General features: G+C 35.1%; 1 long non-coding RNA gene across 1 annotated transcript; it reads left to right on the top strand.

Annotated features, from left to right (window-relative positions):
* Positions 1-702: 702 nt before the first annotated feature.
* LOC128627297 (uncharacterized) lies at positions 703-25,234 on the top strand. Its single transcript, XR_008391467.1, has 3 exons — positions 703-848; positions 4,417-4,463; positions 25,174-25,234. It is a non-coding gene; the product is annotated as an uncharacterized LOC128627297 (long non-coding RNA).
* Positions 25,235-25,605: the final 371 nt, after the last annotated feature.

The raw sequence follows: 25,605 nt of genomic DNA, 5'->3' as shown, positions 1-25,605 counted from the left end.
TGACAAATTTGAATATCTACTGTACATCTTACCTTATATTTTAATATTTTTATCCAATCACATAAAGAAACCCATGTTGAATACTTTTATTTTAGGATCAGTTATACCACATTGATAAATGAAAGCTATGTTGTGCCTTATTAGCATTAATGAAAGTAAGTATTCCTTCTGTGGAAAATGTGTTTCGTTTTTCTTAAAGGCTCAAGATTTTTCTTACCAACATATGTTATTTGTCTCTCAGAAAACAACAAATAAATAAAAGAGAAAGAAGTTACACTATAACTTTTACCATTCCTTCCTGCCCTCTCCTCTCCCCCCACCAGAAAAAAAAAACCAACCCACAATTATTTGAACTTGGCAGAAAGAGTTTGCTGTGATTAATTGGCTTTCTGGTATGTGTGCCACACTTCATTTTATGATTAAGATTTCTGACTCAAGGAATTGTCAGCAAAAGACAATATATCAAAGTTTAAATATCAGTAATAAAAGAGTACAGGAGATAGTCTGTAACTACTTAGAACTGAAAGCATTTTACTGAAAAAGGTTTGTTTTTTTTGGCAGCCTTTCATGACCTCCTACTGTTGACAAAACTAGCAGCCTGTGCTGTTTGAAGTGTAACTACAGCAGAAGCTGCTGCTTCTGAGCACTTACAGGATTTATCTCTAAATTAATATTTTCATCAAACACACTATATACCTTACATAATCTTTAAATTATAGGGAAACGCTAGAAGGGAGTTCTGTAAGTCACTGGCTGAAGTTGTACGAGAGATTTATGGCTCTCTCAGGTCGACATCTGTGACTGACCTACAGCCCGCCAGTGCTATTACTTCCCTTTTCCGGTTCATGGTAAGTGCTGCTGCCTCCCAATGCGCCTCCAGAGCCCATGAGCGCCCAGGCCCTTCCCTTAAGGTAAATGTGCGCATCTCCATTCCCACTTCTTAATGTCCGGCTGCGCTGAAGGTAAATAGAAACCCAGGTTGCTTTTTCTTACCTGAAACCTTTTTTCATGTGCTTTGTCACAAATGTGGGTGCCCCAAAGTCCAACTTACCTCTGGCCCTAACTAAGGTGATGCTTTCCAATATAGTTTACTCACAAAAATGGCAGGTTTCCCCCTTCTGACATGGTTTTAAGGTTCTGGATTGTGATGCTTTCTATTTTTCGCTGCCAGCACCATAGCTAATTAAAAAAATTGCATAAAGATTGATATGAAGGTAAATATTAAAGGCACAAAAGGGAAGGGAAAGCAAATTACTTAAAATGTCAGAAAAGCTAAGGCATTCATCTTCCCTGCCGCAATTTGTTTTTCATTAATAAAATATACATTGTTTTCTGCTTGGAAAAGTTATTAGTGGCAAAACAGTCTACATGAAGCTTTGTCCCTTCTGAAATGAAGTCTTTGTTTAGACACTGGGGGTGGGGGTTTTGTGCCGTTGTCTAATCTGTCAGATTAGATGAGTAAATGTGTTTAGGGTGCAAAGATGTGCAGCCTCACCTGCTGTGCAAAGCTGTGAATTCACAACTCTTCTGACTATTAAAATGTGTTATGCTGGAAGCTCTTTTGTTGTAATGGAACTGTTGGTGGTTGTGTGTTTGAAGTGGTGCAAATGTCAGGCCTTATTACAATCATAATAATCACTCTAAAAATCGCTTCATATTTTGACCATTTCATGTTAATGTACAGCAAATTAAAGGCTAAGCACCTTATAGATTTGAAGATGTTAAGTTAATTTTGCACTCAAAATTTTCTGAGCAAAAACAAAAGTCCACTAATGCAATAACATTCACAGTCCACCAAAGACTATAGTCATTGGAGAGTTTTAAAGTAATATAGGAAGCAAATGAAGGATGCACAAAATATGAAGCCAATATTGTGACAATAAAATTATTGTTGGAGAATGATATTAAATATGATCCTTAGAGAATGCTAATTATCATTTCCTTATTTGTTGATGTTTGTGATTTTCATATGAATACACCCTGATATTTTACTCCCTCAGCTAAATATTGGATTATGTATGCCTAAACAGAGTTAATGCTTTCTTTTTATCCCTGATAATATAGGCTGTTTTTTTGTAATTTTTAATATTTTATTTTGCTGAAATGAATGTAGCTACATTTAATAATCTTAAAAAAAGATTATATTAACTGTCTCATTTATCAACTAAGATGCAGTTTCTTAAACTTACTCTTCAATCCAAATTGCAGTTTTGATATATGTATATATATATATTTTTGAGTGTTGGTGTTCTTTAAAAAATGTTTGCATGTCTAATGAATCTATAGGAATTTTTTCTAAGTTAAAAGGGTGTTTGCTGAAGAATGAAAAAAATTTTTTTAACATTCTAAATATTAAAAAATGGAAAAAAGAAAACAAAATGTTAAACCAAAAAAGCCTCTGTTGTCACTTTTATAGCATTAAGCAGCTTGTGGCAGGTTTAATAGACCCTAATCTAGAGAGGCCTTTTGGGGGACCTTAGACCTGTATGGCCTCATTAATTCAATTGGTACGTGACAGTTCAGAGGTATCCTGAGCCAGCCATTACCTGCGTAAACAGGCTCTGATGCCAGTGTGGCACGCACACTGTCCTCAGATCCAGATTCCTTGTCCTCGATAGCTGTGATTAGAGAAAACCTCTAAAACATAAGAATGATTTTTTTATAAGTACTAATAAAATCTGATCATAAGGAAGGTATAGGGCATCCCCTTCCAAAATAGATTTTTAAATATTTTAATACTAACCTAGAAGAAGATAACACAAACTTAGCAGAGCAAAAAGATTAGTTTGAAATAATTGGGAGACATTGGCCTCCTTCAACTCTCCCCCAAATTGTCATGTTACGGAGACGTGGGCGTATAATTAAGTTGCTCTCATTTGACAATCATCCTGATGCTCAGACCTGGATTTCATATTGGGTAACATCTGGATTGTCCTGCAGACATGGCAGGGTGACAGCTTCACACGTTCCCTGAAAAGAGGCATCCACACACTGACAGTCACTCATCATTCAGAAAAAGGAAAAAAAAATGAAATGGAAGAGAGATTTTCCTCCTGAGTCTTAATTTAGGCTAATCTATGTAAAATACATTATCTAATAGCAACCAGCACAAGAGCAGTTTTCTGGCACAATGCAAATTGCAGATTGTCTCAATTATAGCAAGAAATATTTACCTTGTGATGTAAAAGGGAGAAAGTTTTTATTGAAGGCCAAACTTCAAAAAATAAAAGAAATATAGAGTAATTGAAGATTTAATATAACTTAATTAATGATGTAAAAATCTTAGGTTACTTTTTATCTTTATATACATGCCCAGTGAGAACATTAATTGTGAAAATGCTAAACTAACATGTAAACTTAGTATTTTAATTATACCAGTGCCAAAGTAATTTCTAGCCATTAGTTGTCAGAAGAACTCTTATTGATAACAGGATTGTTCATCTTAAAGTTTTATAAAATTAAAAACAATATATAAATATGTGAAAATTAATGTTTTTTCTTTTTGAGGTTTGCTGAAATTTTCTACAAATCTTTCTTTCTTAACTCTGCACTCATTCTCCCTAATATTGTCGGTGTTCAGTCTCTTACATTTTCCTCAGAGCCCTGTGCCTTTGTTTTCCATGCCTCTGTTTTGTTCTGGCAAAATACTGACATGGCTTAAAACTTTCCTGCACGAATGACATTTAAAGAAAGGCAGATATACAAAGATTGGTTTCCATTTCCTGAAAGTAATGAAAGTCACTATATGCAGTGAATCTTTAGGAAAGAAAATGCATTATTTTATGGAAGATATTTTTTTAAATGTTATGCAGACTTCTCTTGGTCTGCGGTATATCCAGTCCAGCTAAACAGCATCAATAGTCTGACTTACATTTTTACGTGCTGGATTAGTCTTTATATTTGTTTTGATAGAAAAGCAGGCAACAGCCTATTTCATGGACAATAAATTCAAGATAGTAATGATGAGATAGTATTGCCTCAGCTAAGTGCACCCAGATTGGAGGGTCACATATTTGACCTCGATCTAGTATGGTCCTTAATGAATCTATATACTTGATTAGAGTTACTGTCTTTTTTATGGCTCAAAATAGCTTCGCATGGAAAACTAGCTTATTTTAAGTAGAGATGAGAGAATTATTTTGTTTCCAACACATCTCTAAAACTTTCCCAAAGACCTTTAAGTGCTTGCTTTAAAATTTTAACCTGCCTGCAAGCTGTCATTTACCTTGAAATTCTGGTGTGTTTTGCAATCTTCACTGCACAGGGAAGAAGTACTTCTCTGTCACCTTTTAGTGGTACAAAAAAAAATTCTCATTGTTCAAATAACATGCAGAATTACTGAGATATCGGATTAAAGCCTCAGTATTGTGGCTATTACAGTATTTTCAGGTCTATCTTCCTTGTCCTATTTCACAGAACAGAATGGAGGAATTGCTGTTGGCATGTCATGTTGGGAGACTGGGGTAAGTAACAGTAAAAAACTCAAGAGTAAGGATTAGAACTCGGAGCCATTATGTCTTTTGTCCTATTTTGTGTTTGCTTTGTTTCTTTTATTTACTCAGTTTTCTTAGTATTTCGTCAGCTTCAAAGTAATTGGGAGTTTTATAGGGTCTAGTCACAGATACCATCATTAATGTCCAAGTTTGCATGCAATGAACCTTCTTTGTTATGCAATGGTCTTTTACATCCCCCTTCTGAATGTAGCTGTCTCTTTATCTGTCCTTCCAACTCCCGTCTATCTGCTTCTCTGCTCCTCCAGCTCCATCGTCCCCTATTAATTCAAGGAAGTGATTTCTTACTTCTTGTCACTCTCTCTCTTTCTGCCACTCACTCTCAATCTATCAGAACTGGTTTCCTCATTCTGGGACTACACTAGACTCATGTATCTCCCTTACTCCATTCCTCTTTCAGAAATAATCATACTTTTTTTTTAAATGCAGTTTTTGGAAAGTCTTCTTTTTCTTCTTAATCTTTTTCAAATTCCTGGGACTTGGAGAATAAACACAATTAGACAAACACTGATTTCACATTACTATGTATCCTCTTGAAGAAATAAGTATTTTCTAAAAGTTTCTAAAAGCATTAAATAGTAAATTTCCACAGTATAAAACTTATTAATAAATATATTCAAGGTTTTTAATCAAGGACATCTAGAGATTAAACAATTAGCTTTTAGGCGTGAGGTATTGTTTCTAACAACAATAATAATATTAGAATACAAAGAGGTTGTTCATATTTCCAGCTGTGCTTCCTAGTATTGGGTGCAGGCCTGAATCAGCGAAGAGCAAAATGGTTGTAATTTTAAGTTTTTTAGTGTACTACTTCATAAACTTGGATTGCTTGTATATTGTTATTCCTCCAGTTCTAGAATGTACTGGTCACATATTCTGTTTAATACATAATTTTTAGTGAATATTCTTATGTCAAAAAAAAACAGTGTCAGAACTGTTAAGTCATTCTAAAAGTATCAGGAATTTCATGTGCAATTTGATAGTCACAAAGTTTTTTTAGAAATAGTGTTAATATGTTCCTGAGCTCCTCACAATGAAAAGCGTATAGGTCAATTAGTTTTTCTGAGTTTTAGAGGTAAAACAAAAATTCAAATTAAAGAGACTGCTTCTAATCCAGAAATTCTTTCTTACTGAGGTTACAAACAAGGTAAATTTTCAGTCACATGCCACTGAAAATATCTCAGAAATGATTTTAATAGATATATTAATCCCATTAATTCCAATTTTGAGTGGGATTTCTATAGTAACTGTCAAATAAACTCTGCATTAAAAATAAACCTCCACTGGCATAGAAATTTCCAAATACTAATGAAAGGGGAAAAGGCTGGGAAAAGGCGAACAAATCTATTTTAGGGGAAAAATAAACCTCAGAGTTAAAACTAATCGAGGATACCAGAGCAGAAGCCTCCCATCTCTGTATCGTAATTTATAAATTAATTTTTTTCTCAGTAAGATAATGAAACATGCACTCTTCCAATAATTACTAGGAAAAAAATCACTGAATGATATCAATGTAATTCAAAAGGAAATAAATTGATTTGCCTTTGCTCTGTGTAATTGTAACATGAGTAAGCCATAAACTATGACATAAGCAACACCCACAACTCTGTGCAAGCAAGCTCACATTTCCAGTCCATTTTTACATACCCCAATAAACAGAAAAAAATATTTAACATGATGGTAAAGCTCAGTTTTCTCCCACTTCTCCATGACAATAATTCCATAACTCAGTACCCTGTACACTTTTATTGAAGAGAATGAAATATTTTTCTTTTCAAGGGATATTAATCTAGTTTGCTGTCTTAGCGGGGATACATTAACCAGGCTGAGCTCTGAACACGTTTTTAATTCTTACCATAGGAAACACAGCCAGAGAGTTCATTAAAATATATTAATGAATAACAATTTCTTCCTTTAAATGAACTAATATCTAAGTTTAATGAAGCTCAGGTTATAGTGATTTTCTGGCTCAAGTGCTCCTCTTTCTACCTAATTATGTGCGCAGCATTCTGACAACAAGGAGTGTCCTTAACGTTAGATAAGAACCTGGGCTTTTATCTCAATCAATAGTCTTTAGCCTTTGAACCCGTGCCGGTGGAAGACCAGTCCATCACCTTCAGTTCTACCTGATCTCTTTTTCTTCTGGATGCATGCTGCCATTTACAAAAGAAACCCAGGCACACACATGCATGCATGCACTCACACATGCTCATACACATGCATGCACACACCTAAGATGTAAGCAGGCAAAGTGTTTAGATTATTTGTGTGTCTGTGTATGTGCACGTGCACAGGCATGTATGGACAGGATCCTTTATAGCTGTAAAGATGTGTGACTGTAATGATGATGTTAAAATTTTCTTGTTTCCTTTCACTGGGCTTTGTGTATCTCAAAGGAGCCCCATATGGTGCTCTTTGTCCGTGTCATTACCTCGTTACAGCCACTGTCTGCCAGCCAAAGGTAGACTGAGCGCTGCAGCTGTAGACAGCGATACAACTGGAATTGTCTAAGGTCAACAGTGCCGTAATTACTTTAAAATGTCAGCGTACAATAAAATACAACAGTTCATCTGGCAGAAAGCAAATTAGCTTTGACCATAGCGTAATTACCCTTTTCTCAGCACCATTAGAAGAGATCAAATCTCCACATTCAGTGTTTGAGGAAAGGCCATCAGAGTACACTCTACCTGACAAGGATGCACATTTGCCATTTTGAGATGTAATTAATTGTCCCTATAATAGAAATTTTTATATTTGACTCTGGAATTGAAATGTGTAATAACCTGGCTTCTTCATTTTAACCATTTTGATGCTGGAAAGAAAGGTATGTTTTGCCAAGTACAAATAAGTATCGGTATCATTCAGAACATAGTTTTCATTTTGATAACAATTAGTTCCACCACAAGAGTGATTTCTCTGAAATGACTGCCATGCACATTTAGAATGATACTGATGTCTACATCTTATATCAGAGAAAAATTAAGAAGTTAATGTCATTAAACTCTTTCTTTCATAGCTTCTTTTTCTTCTTTGCACGTGTATTTCCTATCTGGGTAGGATAATGTGAAGAGAAGTGGCTTTCAGACTGCCTTCTGAAAGGTTGATTCCTGCCACTGATCTTCTCCGCTTCCACCTCACACACAAGGGCAATCTGGGTAAAGGAGTCCCCCTCCCCCACCTTCCACAGGATTAATGTGCCATTACGCCATGAACATCCTCTTTTCTCAAAGACACTCAACATTAATGGTGGAGGGTACAAATGCACCAATGATATAGTAATTTGATTAACTCAGAAACAAACAGCAAGGAGCTGACCAGTGACAGTCCCTGTAGGGCAAAGACTTCACTGCTTGTTGACTTTCATTAATATTTAAGGGCACCAAAGATGCTTTAAGCTGATTTGAAATGACTTAAGGTGTCTGAACAGCATTTCTCCTTGTGTCTGGTTGTAGATACACATGAAAAACAGCTGTTTTGTATCAGAAGAGCCTTGCACTGTATTTAGGGAATTCCATCACCATAAAGATGTTTACATTTTCTTGATGTTTCATTCACTGTGTTGTGGCTTCTTCATACTTTTTCAAATGAAAGCATGCTCTCTAGGGTTCAGAAATCTCTCTTTTGTGAAGAGATTTCCTGGGGGGAAACTATTTATGAAACCAACAAGGAACTTTATAGTTGGCAAAAAAAATTCTTAACATGACCCTTTCTTATTGAACCATTGCTAGTTTTAATGTGTTAAAGCCAAAATAATAAACAAGCTTTCTGGTAAAATCACTGTAGCATATCATTGATCAGTTTATCTCTTCGGAGCAGAAAATTATGGCATACTCTGAGCTTTCTTCCCAACGGCTGGGTTGCTTTGTTCTTCTTCAGGGTCATTTATAACTCTTAGATCATTTCACAACGTAAGGATAATAAGGCCCAAGGAACATTTAAAAAATAAGCAAAATGGTCAGATAAAGCTTTAAATAGATATGAACATTTGGAAAGAAAGGAATACTCTTCCTTTGAGGTTCATCTAGTTCTAAGAGTAAATCAAAGTTCCTATGAATATATTTAATGGGTACTTTGTAGAAATTAGGGAAGTAAATATCACAGGGTGAACTTGAAGGACTTAGACTGACACTTAGAAATTGGCAATACTGACCAAACTGAAACTTTTAGCTGCCCGTGAACAGCATAAATTAGACTTGCTTTACTTTGAAGGCTAAGTGTTTTATTTTTTTTAACCAAGTAAGAGTTGAAAAGGCTTTGGCAGGCTAATTAGGCCCTTAATATATACTGAAATTTGTATTAGGCCTGAATTTAAGGCCTTTGACAATCTTACTAAAATTCCCCTTTACTCTCACCTTTTCCCAGTGCAAACTCTCTCCTCTAGGTAAATGTCCCTACCTTCCACTCCCGCACTATGCAACTGGGAGTCTCTCCCATTTGGTGTCTAGGATGCTCTCTCTATGTTGTCTTCCATCACCTTTATGACTGCTCAAAATAATGTTCACATTCCACCATTTCTCTCAGTAGTTTTCTCTATAACAAAGCTCCACTTGTCCATCTCACGATTTCATCTTTCTCTTCTGAATATCTAAAAATTATGTAAGCTATGGGGATACTCTAGCACTTAGATGCTTTTTGGATTCTTTTGTATTCTTTCTCTTATTTAATTCATAGAAATGTTGCTTTAATGGCAAAAATGAGTTGCTCCTGAAGGCAGGGGTCGTGTATTAGTTGTCGCTGCTTCCGTCACTGCTATGGTCCCAGGCTGTGCACCTGATAGGTGTTTAAAACTATTTCCAATGAAGTGATTCAATAATTTGGGAAATTTGGGAAAATATAAAGGTATCCGTGTCTATATAAAATTAGTGAATAATAACTACATATAGTGAAAATTATTAAGAAAAAATACCAAATGCTACACTTCTAAATCCAAACACCTTTTCAGGTTTTTATATTAAATCCATCCATGATTCAAAAGCATCAACTTGTTTTCACTTGAAACAGCAGTGTAAACTAAATAACACAAAGTGAAAGCATAGTCTACAAATACTACAAATGACATAAAGCTAGGAAGATGTAAATCAAAAGCTAACAGTGTGCTATGTTACGGATTTGGTATCTGGAAAAAATAAAAACAAGCATTCCAAAGGAAATCACACAATAGATTTATCAAAAGATGTAAAAATGTAAAGAAAGAGATACATCTTTGGGGGGGGGAAAAAGGTTAAAACTAACCTTATGTGCAACAGCTAGAGCTAACATGCTTTTTACGGAATTAAGCCTGGCTTGTAGAAAGGCAAATCACCTCTGTAGAAAACAATGCACATGAGTTTACTTCAATCAGCAGAGCAGTTAAAGGCATCCAATTATTCATTTGACATTTCCGTTACATTAGTAACCCAATTGCTAAGATTATATTTTTATTATGAAGCATTAGTTACTATCAGCCCACTCTACTTTTTCCTTTCCTTTAAGTATTGACATCAGAAAGCATTTCCTTTTCAATGAACTGAAGTCATTATATCTTCCTTCATTTAAACTGCAAGTAGAATTACACATTCAAGGCCTAGTACTGGACTACAGATTAAAAATGAAGACAGGTTTAAGATGAGAAATTAAATGTTTTAATTTTGCACACTTATTTTAATGCTTTTATAAGACCCCTCACTTTGGAGCTATTAATGCATAGCAATCTTTATATATTTTCAGAAGTAAACTCTGTCAGAATTATTTCATGCCTTTGCTTCTTCTGTTACAATTTAAATTCCTCCACCCCTTCTTATACTCATCTGATAGTCTCGCTTTTATTCCAATGACAAAAACAAAACAAAACAAATGACTTCTACTTCTGGCCAAGATGAAAAACGGGGACCAAGTTTATCCTTCAGGATCAAATAACAAAACAAAATAAAAAACAATAACCAACCAAACAAACAAACAAACAAACAACATGTTTTCAGGAAAATGGAAATTAAGGAACAAAGTACAGTGATTCCTGAGATAAGGGAAATCAATTAGATAAGCTCTGTTATTGCTAGAGTTCACTATTTTTAAGATATTTCAGGTTGTGGAACAGGGGGAGAAAACACAGGGGAAACCAGCAAACCTCCTGCACTGAGGAAACGGAATTGAAAGTGTGGGGAGATGGAGGTAGGTAGGTGTCCCAGGGCCGAGTACCAGGGAAGGGAGGTCTGAGACCTGCATGGAGAGAGTCCCAGGGACCTGCAGGAAGTGGTGAAGCTGAAGCCTTGGTCAGACCTGCATGTGAAGAAACCACCCAAGGCCAGAGAAAGAGTTATCTGGGAGGATTCAAGGCAACAGAGCCAAGCCTCACAAAGCATCCAGATTGATATGTTTTCACTACCTAGCAAGGAAAACTTGTAAATCATGGCACACTAGGTAGAGAGGTCTTAGGAAGGTCTTGCCTCAACGGTGGAAATACTTAGTTTCAGACTGTCCCATATCTCCCTTTAAAAATCAGAATAAAAGACCTAAAAGAATCAAAATGTTTCCAAGTAACTTATCTCATTTTTAAAAAGCAAAGATATTTATAGGAATACTAAATATCCAGCATCAAACAAGGTAAAATTCACAATATCATCACAATAAATGAAGGAAAAGCACTTGACAAAATTCAATACCCGTTTACAAGAAAAACCAAGCAAACTAGAACTCAGAGGGAATTTTTTCAACTTGATGAAGGGCATTTACAAAACATAGTGTTTTATGTTTTCCCCTGAGAAAAAGAAGACATGGAAACCCAGGCTCATCATTTCTACTCAGTATAGACTGGGGTTTTATAATGTAAGTTTAGGCAAGAAAAATATAAGGCATCCAAATTGGAAAAGAAGTAAAATTGTCTTTATTTTTAGATGACAGGAGCATCTAAGTAGAACATTCGATGAAAATTAGGAAAAGAAGCTATAAGAACTAATAAGTGAGTTTGCCAAGATTGAATAATATGAAATAACATACCAAATCAATTGTATTTATATATACCGACAATTATTAATTAAAAATTTTTAATTAAAAAACATACCATTTAAAATAGTCCTCATCCCTCTCCACACTAGTCCTCATTCGATGTGCTTCAGCCATGCTGAGTTATTCTCTGTTTCTCAAGCTATCAAGTTTATTACGGCCTTACACTTCGTGTTTGTTTTTCTCACTCTCCTGCTGTATCTGCTCATTGCTTATTATTGCATTATCTAGATTTCAGAAGAAATATCACCTCCACTGAGAAGTCATCTCTGATCGTCCTATCTAAAACAGTCACCGCAACTACCCATCACTTCCTATATTCTATTACTACAATTACTTTCTTCAGAGCTTGATCACCATCTCTCCATTTGTTTATTTTTGTTTCTCCTACAAAGTGGCAAATTCCATGAGAGTACAGACTTCACCATTTTGTTCACTGCTTGTATTTTGTTACTTAGAACAGTGTTTCACAGAGACTAAGCACTCAAAAAAGAACAAACATGTACAGATTGTTGTTAAATCGAAGAATGTCCATTGTATATTATGTGGGTAACATACTTAAAGATGAGCTTTTTCATTTAAAAGTATTAGTCCATTTAAAAAATTTTTTGATTCCTAGTTTAAAAGTTTTCTAAAAATAATTAATTTTCTAGACTATAGGCCTATAGTTATGACTTGTCTTTGTGGAATTAGACAATATAGTGGTATTACAATCTGTCCTGATAGTTGTCTAATGGCAATAGTAAAATAATAATAGTGGGCTCCAGGAGATGTTTGCAATCAGAGTGAATAACTCTACCCAGGGTATATACTATGTATATGCCAGTTGCCTTATGTATATTATCCTAATTACTCAAAAGTTCAATCACAAATATTGCTGTTTCTACTTTGCTGATGGAGAAAACGACCCTTGGTACAAAAAATAATAACTTACCTATTAAAATAGAGAAAGCGTGGTACATATCTAGGCCAGTTATGAGGTTGATCAAACCTGGGAAGTTTATTACACCACATAGGTTCTCAGGGACAGAATGTTGGGTGAAGGAAGCTCTACATCATTAGAGATAGTTTGTCTTTACTTAATTTTCAATTCTTACTCCTTTTTCTGTCCTCTCTTGCTCTCTCTGTCTCTCCCTCCATCCCTCCCTCTCTGTCTCCTTCTCTTTTTCTTTTACTCAGTCACTTGACAAATAAAGTGTTGCCCAATAAAGGCCAATAGATTTTATTAGTTAACTTGACTAAATTTTTCACTGACTCATTTTTTAGGTAAAATCAATATAGGACCATAAAGACCAAGGTGAATGTGTTGCTTAGGGACTTCAGTAATATGAAAAGCAAAGTGTATGATTTATTATTATTTTGCACAAAACATTCCTTCTATTTTATTTATGGCTTACTGCATTTATGTAATGATGTCTTCAATACATGCAGCTGCCGGGAAAAAAGTCCCATTGAGTAGAGTTGAAGAATGGCTTAAACCACTTATCTCTAAGAGATGTCATTAGCCTATTTTTTTGGCCAAATACTTCTTTCTCTCTTTTTTATTGTTGTTCAAGTACAGTTGTCTCCATTTTTCCCACCACCCCTCACCCCCACCACAGCTGACCAAATACTTTTTAAGTCTACTTGCTGAATACCACCTTGGAAACCAGGCGTTTTTGTTTATATATTTTTTTCAAAATTAACATGCAAAAGTGTAATAATCTTTCTATCCTCCCATCCCCACAAAATGGAATTACCATCTTATTCTAATATGCAAGTTTAATTATTTTTTTCTAAATAACATTACACTGTTGTTTTAAAAGCCAATCATTGTACACAACCCTAAATGGAGGCATGTGTTAGCATAGAATCAATTGAAAGGATCAGGTGCATATATTTAAGAAAAAAAAAACTATGTCAGAATGAATTTCATACTGATTCAGGGTAATAGAGACAGGCAAGGGAAAGCCAAAGACCACATGGAGGCCATTTGTTCCTTCAAAGCATGTTGCAGATTCAAACCTTCAGATAAAAATGTACAAGCTGCCAACTTCAAAGGAGAAGCATTAAAAAAACCCCAGCAATTGAGAAGTGTACCTTGCATACATAAACACTTAGTGTGCACATGTGTGCTGGTACCTCACATCCATAGGGCATATCTGATGTCAACCCACATTATCTTAATAGCTGAATTAGGTAACTGTTAAAAACTCTGCATTCATAATGCTTTGTGTACATAAAAAAATGCATAAGGTTCTGCAAAAATCCTGGCATATATAACATTTAACTTTATTTACATTTAATTAGGCAAAATCAAATCCTACAAAGTTGTTTCATTAGATTTCTCCAAGGCCAGTTGTTTATGTAAGCACTGAATCATTAATATGCAGTTTCTTTCATAATTACAAGGCTGTCAGATAAGAAACCTGCTGTGTAGGACAGATAAAGAAACTTGGAGATAGCCCCAGATATAAACCCCAATTCACACATCTAGAGCATTTAGAAAAGTGTTGCATGAAAATGGAAATTATTTTATAGAGACAACATGAAGCAGTGAAAAACAAGTTAATGTTTATTTGTTTTTTTCTTCTTTTTAAATGGAGAGTCAGGTAGACAAATCAAATACTAAAATTATTTATTAGCATTTTAATTTAAATAATTAATTATGAAAGTGAAAAACATTTATTCAACATAGTTAGATGGAGATGTGTGTCCATCCATGGTAGTAGTGGCTGAACATGTCGCCACCCTGTTCCTGAGTTCTCTTCCCAGCAGGGTCTTGTGATGATTTAGAAATAGTCATATCTGGAAGTTTGTTTAATTCTATAACCAGAAGTTAACTTCCTACAGTTTTCTATTTGCTGCAGTTTTCTCATTTATGTATAATCCAAACAATCATACTCTCAATGAAATAATTTTCGGTCCTGCATGTTGATTCCTGTGCAGCTTATTCTCAGTCTTCCTTTACTTCCACGGGGGAAGGTCCACGTCTGATGTTCACCCTCTGCACTTCCAGTGTCACCTGCCTCAGCCTCTGTGTAACTCAGTCCCTCTTGCCACACAGGGAAGACGTGGAAGGCACACGTCTTTCTTCTTCCCCAGGTGGCGACACATCATGCCACTAGTCCAACACTGCCTTTGTCGTGCTACCTTTTCCTATGTATATGTCATCCCTTGATTCAGTGTCAAACTCCCTGTGGCCCAAGACATTGAAGTTTAATTCTATTCTCTTGCAAAAGGCGCAGTCAACTTCTCCAGGGCAACAAAAACAACATTTTCCAGTTTTTCAAAGGTCTTTAGACCAGGGTTGGGTGGGGAGGGCAAGGGAGTTATTATTTCTGCTAATCAAAATGCATAATATAACCTTTTCTTCTTGGATTTTCATAATTTTAATTTAAAATGCAGAAAGTACAGTAAAAAAAACTTGGCTTTCTTTGTCAACCCAGTATTTTCCAACATATTTAAAGGCATATATCTTAACAATCATAGAATATTTAAAATAAAATTTGGGAAATAGACATTAAAAATATCATTCTGTCTTATACACTGAATGTTCTCCTTAAGAAATAACTCTAGAAAATATATCACTCACGTCTTATTTTTATTCTATGTAATCCAAACATCCTCAGCGATTTCCACATGTATTCAAACTGCCCATCTATCAACTACATCTCATTGTTCACCACTTTCCATTAACTCCTTTTTTCTTACTTAATATTTTTTCAACAGCATAACTGCATCCTCCATTTATTTGCCTCAAAACAGGAATTTAAATTCCAAATCTACCCATCTTCAACTTTTTTGCCAGACACTCCTCCATTCATGATATGCAGTGACCAGCACTTCTTACTTGAAGAACTCTGTTCATACAACCTCTCTCCATTAGCACAACTCATTCAGTCTTTTCACACTCTGCCACCCACTGGAGTACTGTGACTAGTAATATTGGGCTTCTTAACCTCTCCTAGCCTGACATGGTGTCCTTAATCTTTACTGGCTAATCTTTTACTCAACTCTTATCTGCCATTTACTTTCTTTGTTCCTGTCCCCAAATTAGTTAAAAAAAAAAAAAAAACTCAAGAACTTTCCACAGTCCACTTTAAAATGACTGAACTAAGTATTACTGTGTAACAAATCCACAACAGATGGCATATTAGATACTTAACTATCCTGGTGTTGGCAGTGTTTTGCCTGAATAAGTAACGGTTTTGGAGAAGAGACTTACAACTCAAAGAGAGATCCACACAGAATTCACAGATTATGGATCCACCTACAATAGTGAAAGTAGCCCCATACCTGCTTGCGATGACTTGTTTTATTTTTATATGTATATGTTCAGTGTGTTTCTTTCATTTTTTATTTTATCATTGTTTATTCTATTACAGTTGTAAATTACCATTTTTCTCTAATGTTTTTAAACTTTAATTTGATAACCAGATTGTTTCCCTCTTCAACTTTTTTTTCCTGGAATAAGGAAAGAAAAAAAAGAGTAAAATTATAGAGTTTGAAGGATGAGGAAAACTCAAAACTTAGTGAAATTCTGAAGAAATGATTTGGGTAGTCGGACTAGTATATATCAATTAGGCTCCTGGAAGGTAGAAGAAATTTGTATCAGAAATAAAAGCAATCAAAGTTAACTTCAGCTAATATACAACTCTGACAATTATTTTTGCTAGTGACTATTCACTCACCTTATCTTACAGGAAAAAAAATCTCCTAGATGCTTTTGGGCCACCTGACAGAAATTGCCAAAATTGGCATACTCAATGCTCCTTCTTCCCTTTTACCACCCATGCATTTCTCCAAGATTCAAGTTTAATCTTACAAGTTTTCTTCCTTTTTCTCTTGATGAGTTTGTTTAGTCTTACAGCTGCTTTTATAATGATGACTCACAAAGAATTGACATGATCTCCTCTGCGCAGGGGCAGTGTCTGGTCTCTCACTGCACACTCACATTATCACCTCAGGTTCAACAAGTCAAAGGCTAATTCATCTCACCCCAGTTCTGTATTCTCCACTTCTGGTAAGGTTAAATCTTTATTTTCATAGTTTCTCAAGTAAATCATTCCTGTAACCTCTTTTACCTTTTTTCTTTCTCTCTGTTAATCCAGTATGTCATCAACAACCTTTCTTCTCCTTGTAGCCATACTTTCTTTTATCAATGCCATAATATACTTTTGATCCCTGTGATCTCCCATCTGTATTATAAAAATAGCAGTCTAAATAATTCTTCTACTTTTATTTTCTTCCATATTGTAAACTATCTTTTAGCATGTCAGATCCGTCTATCTGAAACGTCATAACTCACTCCCATAGTCGAAATCTTTGAAGTCATGGAGTGTAAAATGAAAGCATTTAACCCTGTACTTGGTCCCTTCATAGTTTGGCTCTCTTTTCAAGTGTACTCTTCATTATTCATTTCCCATTTGCTTTCTTTCAGTTAGTCCATCCACTTACTGTCCTGCAAGTATGCCTTGCTCATTTCTACAATACCTTTTTATGCCTTTTCTCCTTACTATCCTCACTCAATAACCTATTCTCATACATTTTGAAATATGCAGTAAAGGCTACACACCTTCCATAACCCTCTATGACTTTTCCAGGCCACATCAGACCTAGTTCCTCTTAATTCTGAGACATTTATGGCCTGTTCCATTGATAAGACACTATATATGTGTTCTGTGTGATTATTTGCATTTTCCTCAGTGTATATGGTGCATTTTTTACTACTTTGGATCCCCCAAAGCTTCAAGCACATGTTGGATCTAAAATAAATGCTACCTAAATGAAGGAATGATTTTTAATATCCACAGACACTTAAACCAAGTCACAAAGGGACTCCGAAACTTCAAAGACAAAAAGCATTCAAGACCATTTTAGTATTGTTCATATTTTCATAAATTATAATCATCCAAAGAATGATAATTCATGTATAATGCAGTAACTCTCAGTTTATTAGGGTACTTATTCGAGAACAAATTCCAGGATGATATGGACTTCATATTTCCCAGTCTCTTCTGTATTTACCATCTGACAAATTTTAGTGCTGTGTACAATCCAATCAAACCAATTTATAAACAAAACAGTATCCTCAAGTGCTCCACCCATGTTTCTGAAACTTGGCAAAATGAAGTTCAATTTCAAAAGAAAATATCAGTCGTTTAAACAAACAAACAAAAGAACCCAGAACTTTAGCAAAGAGGTAAGACAGATGTAAAAATTTTTGAAGGAACACAATGGTCTCATTGAAAACATTTCCTAGAGAATGAGAATCAATTATATTTACTGTTAAATAAACATTTTTTATAATATATTGCTCAGGCTGGTGTAGCTCAGTGGATTGAGTGCCAGCCTGCAAGCCAAAAGATTGCCAGTTCAATTCCCAGTCAGGGCATATGCCTGGGTTGTAGTTCAGGTCCGCAGCAGAGTGTGTGTGAGAGGCAACCACACACTGATGTTTCCCGCCCTTTCTCCCTTGCTTTCCCTCTCTCTAAAAATAAATAAATAAAATCTTTAAAAAATAAAAATATAAAAAAGTTTTTATGATATACTTAATTTTACCTTTAAAATATGGAAATAATCAAGTAAATTTTGCCAAAATGGATGTCTAAGGATGTTCACTATAACACTGTTCATACTGCCCAGAAACAAGACGTGCCCTAACATGTGGTGATAGGGAATGGATTACATGAATTAACATACATGTGGATATTAGGGTGTAAGGAAAAGTGGGTGCTTTCCACATTAGATTTATTCGATTGTGATCATGAATTAGTTGTTTAATTTTAAAAACTAAGTCCATTTTACCATGGCCACAAGGAAAGCAATTTTTTGTCATGCCACAATTTGGAAGTTGCAGTTGTTGAAAGAAAAAAGAAGTAACAAATTTTGTCACTTTTATTTTAATGTTGACCTACATAGAAAGATTCTTTCATACATTATATTTATAAATCATTAAATAACTTAATGCACTTATACTTAGTTTGCTGAGTATCCATGAAGTTCTAAAAACAAGGTTACTATACAAAAGACAATATAAATGTCTTCAATTAGAATTATATTTCTCCTTAGAGAACATAATGCAGGTGCATGCACCCCAATGACTTTCATATTAAATCCCATTAAAGGTTTAATCACATGATTGAAGGTATTTTATTGTGTATATCCCAGATAAATACATTTCAATTCATTATAATAACATAGACTCTAACAAAAATGATTGAAATGAATTTCTTTAGGAATAGGAGTTATCCATTAATAAAGAAAGGCAAGCACTATTTTATTTGGTATTTCATTAATTGTACACACAAATACAATTGTTAATTCTTATCACAATTATGATAATAGTAGCATCAGTATTCTCTACTTCCTACAATGGACCTAGCAATTTTCTTTCAAATTTTGGACCAAATTCAAATATCTTAGTTTAAAAATTAAAATAATATGTGATGAACTCAGTTGAAAGTGACATTGATAAGTATTGCCTTTATATAATTATCTGCAATACAATAATTTCAAATTTATTTTTTTCAAGCATGCTTTTATGATTATTTTTGTTCCGTTTATGAATTGGTATCTTATAAAAATATATGTAGTGTGGATGAAAATGCCATCTAACCTAATTTCTTTTTTGATAGTTAAAATCTTAAGTATGATCAGTTGTAATTTGAGTAAATTAATGTTAAAATGTTCGTGTTTACCATATTATGTTAGGTTCTCCAAGTTTAAAAGTCTGATGAGCAAAATAGAAAAAAATAAATATTTTTGCAGTGTTGTTCCTGGACTTGCTGTATCAACATTACCTAGGTGCTTATTAAAAATTTGTAGAGTCTGTTGTGAACCTTCAAAATATTGAAAGGTAATGGGCAACTGTAGGGCCCCGATTTCTACACTTTCAACAAGTTTCCCAGGTGACCCATGATCCTCAATCAAGTCTGAGAATCAGCACACCAGGAATGTGTTTGTAAAGGAAACTTAATCAGGATCTTAGAGGCTAGTTGTAAGATGTGGAATAAATAATTATGAATTAAAAAAAATTAGGAGAGTCTAGAGAAAAATGTCTATGAATAAAAGAATTTATAAGAAGCAAGCTTCTAAGGGGTAGCACACTCATTGCTTCTTGCCTTTATTTTGTACCAGGGGATAATGGAAGCACAAGACTTAGTAGACTCCCACTTCACACTATTTATATTTATCCAAGTACAATCTTTAATTAAGCTTCATTGCTTCATGCAGTAAACTTCACTACTGTTAACCTCTGCTCCAAAGATTTAACAGATGATTAGCAATGTAAATCTATAGGGCCTGCCAGGATCCCTGAGTTTTCAGATCTCAAGTGATGGAAGGGGCCGGTGTATAACTCCACATTACAGTAAAATCTAGTTGGCCTGTTGTTTTATCTTAAGAATTCTCTTTCAGTAGGTACTTGGCTACAAAGTACAAAACAAACTACTATGAGGGGAGGTAGTAGAAATTACTTCTAGAACTACAAAGTTACTTTTAAGTTAATTTCCTTTTGTAGATTTCATTAACACTAAAGTGTAATATGGAATTATATAAGTAGACTTTTTCTTGTTTGCAAGAACCAAACAAACCCAAAAGGGGGAGTGTGGGGTGGTGTTTAAAGCTTATAATGAAGAGACAAGCGTGGGGACATAGTTCACTGGAAGGTTAAGGCAACCCAAGCCAGGACTCTCTCTGTCTATTTTTGCTTCTCTCTGACCATTTATTCCCTCATTTGCAGGTGGGCTTCTTTTGCTTGTCCCCCCTTTTTTTTTATGTTAGACTTCTTGTTTTGAAGTCTATTTTGTCAGATATAAGTATTGCTACCCCAGTTCCTTTTTCATGTTCATTTACATGATATTTTTCTTTCCATCCCTTTACTTTCTTTTTTCTTTTTTTAATATATTTATCGATTATGCCATTACAGTTATCCCATTTCCCCTCCTTCACTCCCCTCCACCCTGCACGCCCCTCCCCCACCATTCCCCCCTTTAGTTTATGACCACGTGTCTCAAGTTCTTTAGATTCTATATTTCCCCTACTATTCTTGCCCCCCCATCTATTTTCTACCTACTGTCTATGCTACTTATTTTCTGTACCTTCTCCCCCCATCAAGTGCTTGTCCCACTTGATGTAATGGCAAATTTAGTCACTAACAGCTTTTGAAAGGAACAGATTGCTTTTTTTCCCCTCTCTCTCTCTCTCTGGGTCCTATCATATTTTTTTAAATCCCAGGGGTTTTAAAAATATTTTATTTATTTATTTATTTATTTATTTATTTATTTTTAGAGAGAGGGGAAGGGAAGGAGAAAGAGTGGGAGAGAAACATCAGTGTGTGGTTGCCTCTCATGTGTCCCCTACTGGGAACCTGGCCTGCAACCCAGGCATGTGCCCTGACTGGGAATCGAACGTGTAACCCTTTGCTTCACAGACCTGTGCTCCATCCACTGAGCTACACCAGCCAGGGCCTATCATATTTCTTCATGAGATATTCCCATATATGGGCGAATTAATTGTGTCCAGGTGTTGGGAGTTTGGGAAAGAAACTCTGGTTTCTTACTCTTGGACCTCGTGCTCACTCCCAGACCTGTACCTGGGGGACACATGAGGCTTGTCCAGAAGGTAACCAGCCATGTAATATGAAAAATAGAGACACTTATTGGGGAAGATACAAGATCATGAAACATTATGTATAAGACATGGACACCTCAGTCCCCTTCAAAGTTATGAGTTACTTGAGGAAATCTGGTTTATTGGTAGTGGTTTGAATCCAGTCATTAGCAACTATAGTGTGATGTTCCTTCTGCTCTGATAGCAGAAGCTGTGGAGTAAATTTTACCACGACTTTCATGTCAAGATCCTGTATCAAAGTCTTAGACATAGTAGTTTTGGAATCCCAAGATCAGTTTCTAGCTCTCACACAGTTGTTGCCCATCTTTGTTGATTGCAGCTGGTACACGTTCAATATTCCCAGGTGTTCTGCTTATTGCAGGTCTTTCAAAATGTGGATCACTTTCAACAGATTCTTGACCATCTTTGAAGCATTTATGCCTCACTTTCATTTGCATTGCACTCATTCCCAAAGGCCTTCTGAATCATCTGAATAGTTTCCGCAGAGGAAAGTTCAAGTTTAACACAAAATTTGATGCAAATTCATTGCTCTACTCAGTCATTTTGAATGCAACAGTCACACTGTACACATGCTCATTCAATAGCTTATACCGCCCCACAGACTAAAACAGTGAAGTCCTCATTATTCACTCATGCGCATTCTAGTCTGCTCTCCTTGGCTACCAGGTTACATCAATGTTGCACAACCATTCTCCTTATATTAACAATGGCTGAACTTGTTCCAGACAGACCTCTTATACATGGGGTTGAAAGGGATGAAAATGGGAGTTGAGATGGCATTGTATGAACATAATCGCAGGATCTCCTGAGTGCGAGCGGCAATGACCAAAGAGAAGGAATCATTGTGTGGGGTTCCTGTCACAGATTTGATGTTTTATAGGAAAACCTGGTTACCTGGACAAGTGAAGAAATCTAATGGTTTGACCTGTGCTCCACAAGTAAGGATTTTACAACCATTTAGTGTAATGTCTAAATTATTAAAACAGATCTTAAAGGAGTAACACAGAATAATAGTATTAATATTAATATTTTCTTTAGACTGCTATAAGCAAGGTGCTTTTTCTATATTCACCTCACTCTTTTTCCTGCAACTCAATTGTTACCTTCACTGACAGATTAAAAACCTGGCATTTTGTAATGGCGTAGGTAGTAAAGTATAAGGCCATGGGTCTATACAAGGTGTGTCAGAGCTAAAGCCACCCTTACTCCACCTCATAATTCATATTTTCTGAGTTCAAGCACATAGTCTGGAGAATCACTAACATTTTTTAATAATAAAAATTAGCCCTTATATACAAAAAGAGAAATGATCAGAGAATAGGTGAGACATATGATAGGTATTGTTGACTTTACCCCAAAATCCTCTCAGTATTTTAGAGGAAAAGTTCTTAAACTGAAGCCCATACTACAATCTGCACCACTATTTCTTTCCCTGGGTTCCTGAATGTAGGGTCACGTAGCATATTTTGTGGAAAAAGATACCAGAGGAGGTAATCTCAAACTTTAAGGGATAAATCTGGTATTTGGAGAAGTAAATATGTATGTTAAGATTGTTTTGTAAAGTTCAATGGCCTAAAAGAATACAATGTCTTGAAATATTTTCTCTTCCTGAGTCACTTGGGCACCAGGAAAATTTGTCTTTATGTGTATCTTTCCTCTGAGAGCAGGATGTGTGGATACAAATTTTCCAGGCTGCTATTTTTGGAACATATGGGCAAAGCTGAAATATATGAGCATATGTATGTATGTTTGTGTGTGTATATGAGCATGTATATTTCTATCAGCAGCCACATTTTTATTCTTACCCTCATCCTCCTGCCCTCTTCTCCATTTGGAAGATATTTGAAATGTGGCACACGTGCGTGGTGGGCAGAGAGTGTGTATTATTTTATAATGATCAACAATTGTGTGTGTGTTTCCCATAAAAACCTACAAGCAATTAATCTGTTTTGTAGCTAAAAACTATTTCACATGAATTATCCCCATCTTGTTTGCATACATTATATAGTCTTCTGTGAAGACAAAGATAATTTGTTATAATCTTGTTAAAGAAAATTTGATTCTAGCCCTAGCTGGTATAGCTATGGGGATTGAGCATAGGCCTGTAAACCAAAGGTTCAATTCCCAGTCATGGCACATGCCTGGGTTGCAGGCCAGGTCCCCCATAGGGGGCACACAAGAGGCAACCACACACTGATGTTTCTCTTCTTCTTTTTCTCCTTCCCTTCCTCTCTATTTAAAAATAAATAAATAAAATCTTTTTAAAAAGAAAGAAAATTTGATTCTAATAAATTGAGTCAAATGAAAATTTGCAAACATTTCAAAACACACAAATATTAAAGGAATAATTATGGTAATTGGTGGCATCATTTTAGGCCATTCAGTGTAAAAGCACAAACTGTAGAAATGGGGTTTTGTGTGTGTGTGAATCAATGTGTCTCTGTGTGGCGTGGGTCCCTGAGTACATGTATAGTCAGAATCTGGGATGTGGGTTCTTACATGTGCACATATTTTTGTTTGATAAATTTTGGTGAAGTAAGATATTCACTTCTATTAATAATGTTGTATTCGATGGTGGGCCCAACTATCAAATGTACAAAATTATAAAATTAATTATTCTATAGTAATCTATGCTTTGTTAAAGTGACACATAGTTTACCATGCCTTTCTTTACCATGCCTATTCTTGTACAGAAAACAAATAACTAAACAAAAATACCTGAAATCATGGTTGATATTTATAAATTTAAGCTTGGATTTAAAAATCTTCATATTCTGAACTTGGTCAAATGTTAGCATCAGCAATTTCAGAAGATGGAAAGCTAAAATCTAGATTATAAATTAAAAAGAACAAAACTGTGCTAAATAGCTTTGATTAGAACTTCTTGATAATGTGTGCATATTTACGCATACATGGCATTTTAGTTATCTCTTACGAAACAAACATCTTACTTCGTTTGAAAGTGTGGAGGGTTTTTTTAGCATACTCTTGGACCTAAATGACACAGTATCTCATTTTTCATTCAGAATAAAGCCATTTTCTACATATGAACTATGTCACACACATTTCAGTATCTATAAAATATACATGTGCTTCAAAAATAATACCCATTTGTTTCTTATGAATCCTGGGACACCACAGTGGAGAAGATCTTGTAAACCTGCAGGGCTGTCCTTCAGTCTGTGCAACTGCCCTGCATGCTGACGGCGTTTGGGTAAAGCTATTTGACTCAAAGAGCCTTATCCCTGTCAGTAAGTCAACATGGTCTCAATAAGGAGTTACCCACCCTCAGTTATTATCCCTTTACTCTGAAAATGTTAACCTGCATCTTTTAAAAACAGCAATCAGAACAAGATTAGTATGTTTTCAACACAGAAATAGCATACATGTCAGCCTGTACCCAATTTCTATGCTTCCTATTACAGATCTCTTATTACAAACTCACAGGCACTGTTTTCCTAAAAGCACCTTTCAAGTACCCTGCCTTCCACTGAAATGTGGTTGCTACTGTGTACTTATTTTTAAAATGGCTTGACAGAATTGCTAATGTTCTCATTCCTTCAGGATATTTCCTAATACTTGTAGCCTTTTCATGTTTCTAATTAGGCCAGTAATGGTCCCTGAAGTTAAACCAATTAAAATTATTTACTGTGACACACAGTGTGGAGATAATTATCTGATATCTGAATCCAACTTCTGCTTACTTCGCAACATTACTTAATAGAAAACAGAGAAACTGATGCCCATGCTTTCATTTTACTTGTCTACCAAATGTGTTTGCCCCATAGCAAACTGTTTAAATAAAGCATTAAAATCTTTGTGGTGCTAATCAAAATGTTTAAAATCCACTCACACTCCCTTTATAGTTCTGAAAAGCATATAAAACTCTTACACATTACCTTTTACATGATAGTTGCTGACCAATGTAGTATTATAGCCACATTATAAAGAGATAGTGCAGTTTCTAGTAACCTTAATTTTCTCTTTTCCTCCACTTATTTTCTCTAATTGTTTTTTTTTCTTTCCAACAATTCTTTTCTTTTTCTCCTTGTCTTGTGCTTTGTTTCAGTATTGTGTGGTTCACCACAAAAGGCACAAATACAATGGACTTTGAAATACAAGCTTCATACGACAGAAGGTAATTTTATGTTGACTACACAGTTATTATAGTATGGCACAAAACAATTTAGATTTATTCCTGTTTTATCTTTGCATAGAATTGGGTGTTTGGAAGATTGGAGGTTTCCAAAAGGGATTTTAATAGATGGCAGAAGTTTTAGCAAAATTTCAGTTTAATTTAATGTAAAGCAAAAATCCCTCAAGAAAAAAAATACACACAGCAAGTAAATTATGTCATGAAGCAATGCTTTTCATTAAAAGTTGGCTGGCATTGTGTAGAGAATTTGGACAAAAGTAAAGAATGAGCCTGTAAGTTAGGCTTGCATATGCTGTAGTTAAATGCCAAAGTGCAATCTCATAAAGAATTATAGTTTAGACACTT

Source organism: Artibeus jamaicensis, unplaced genomic scaffold (assembly GCF_021234435.1).
Source record: "Artibeus jamaicensis isolate MK-2021 breed Jamaican fruit bat unplaced genomic scaffold, CSHL_Jam_final contig_373, whole genome shotgun sequence".
In the NCBI taxonomy this organism is placed as follows: domain Eukaryota; kingdom Metazoa; phylum Chordata; class Mammalia; order Chiroptera; family Phyllostomidae; genus Artibeus; species Artibeus jamaicensis.
The sequence above is the reverse complement of the archived record's forward strand: the minus strand, read 5'-3'. Positions and strand labels throughout refer to the sequence as shown.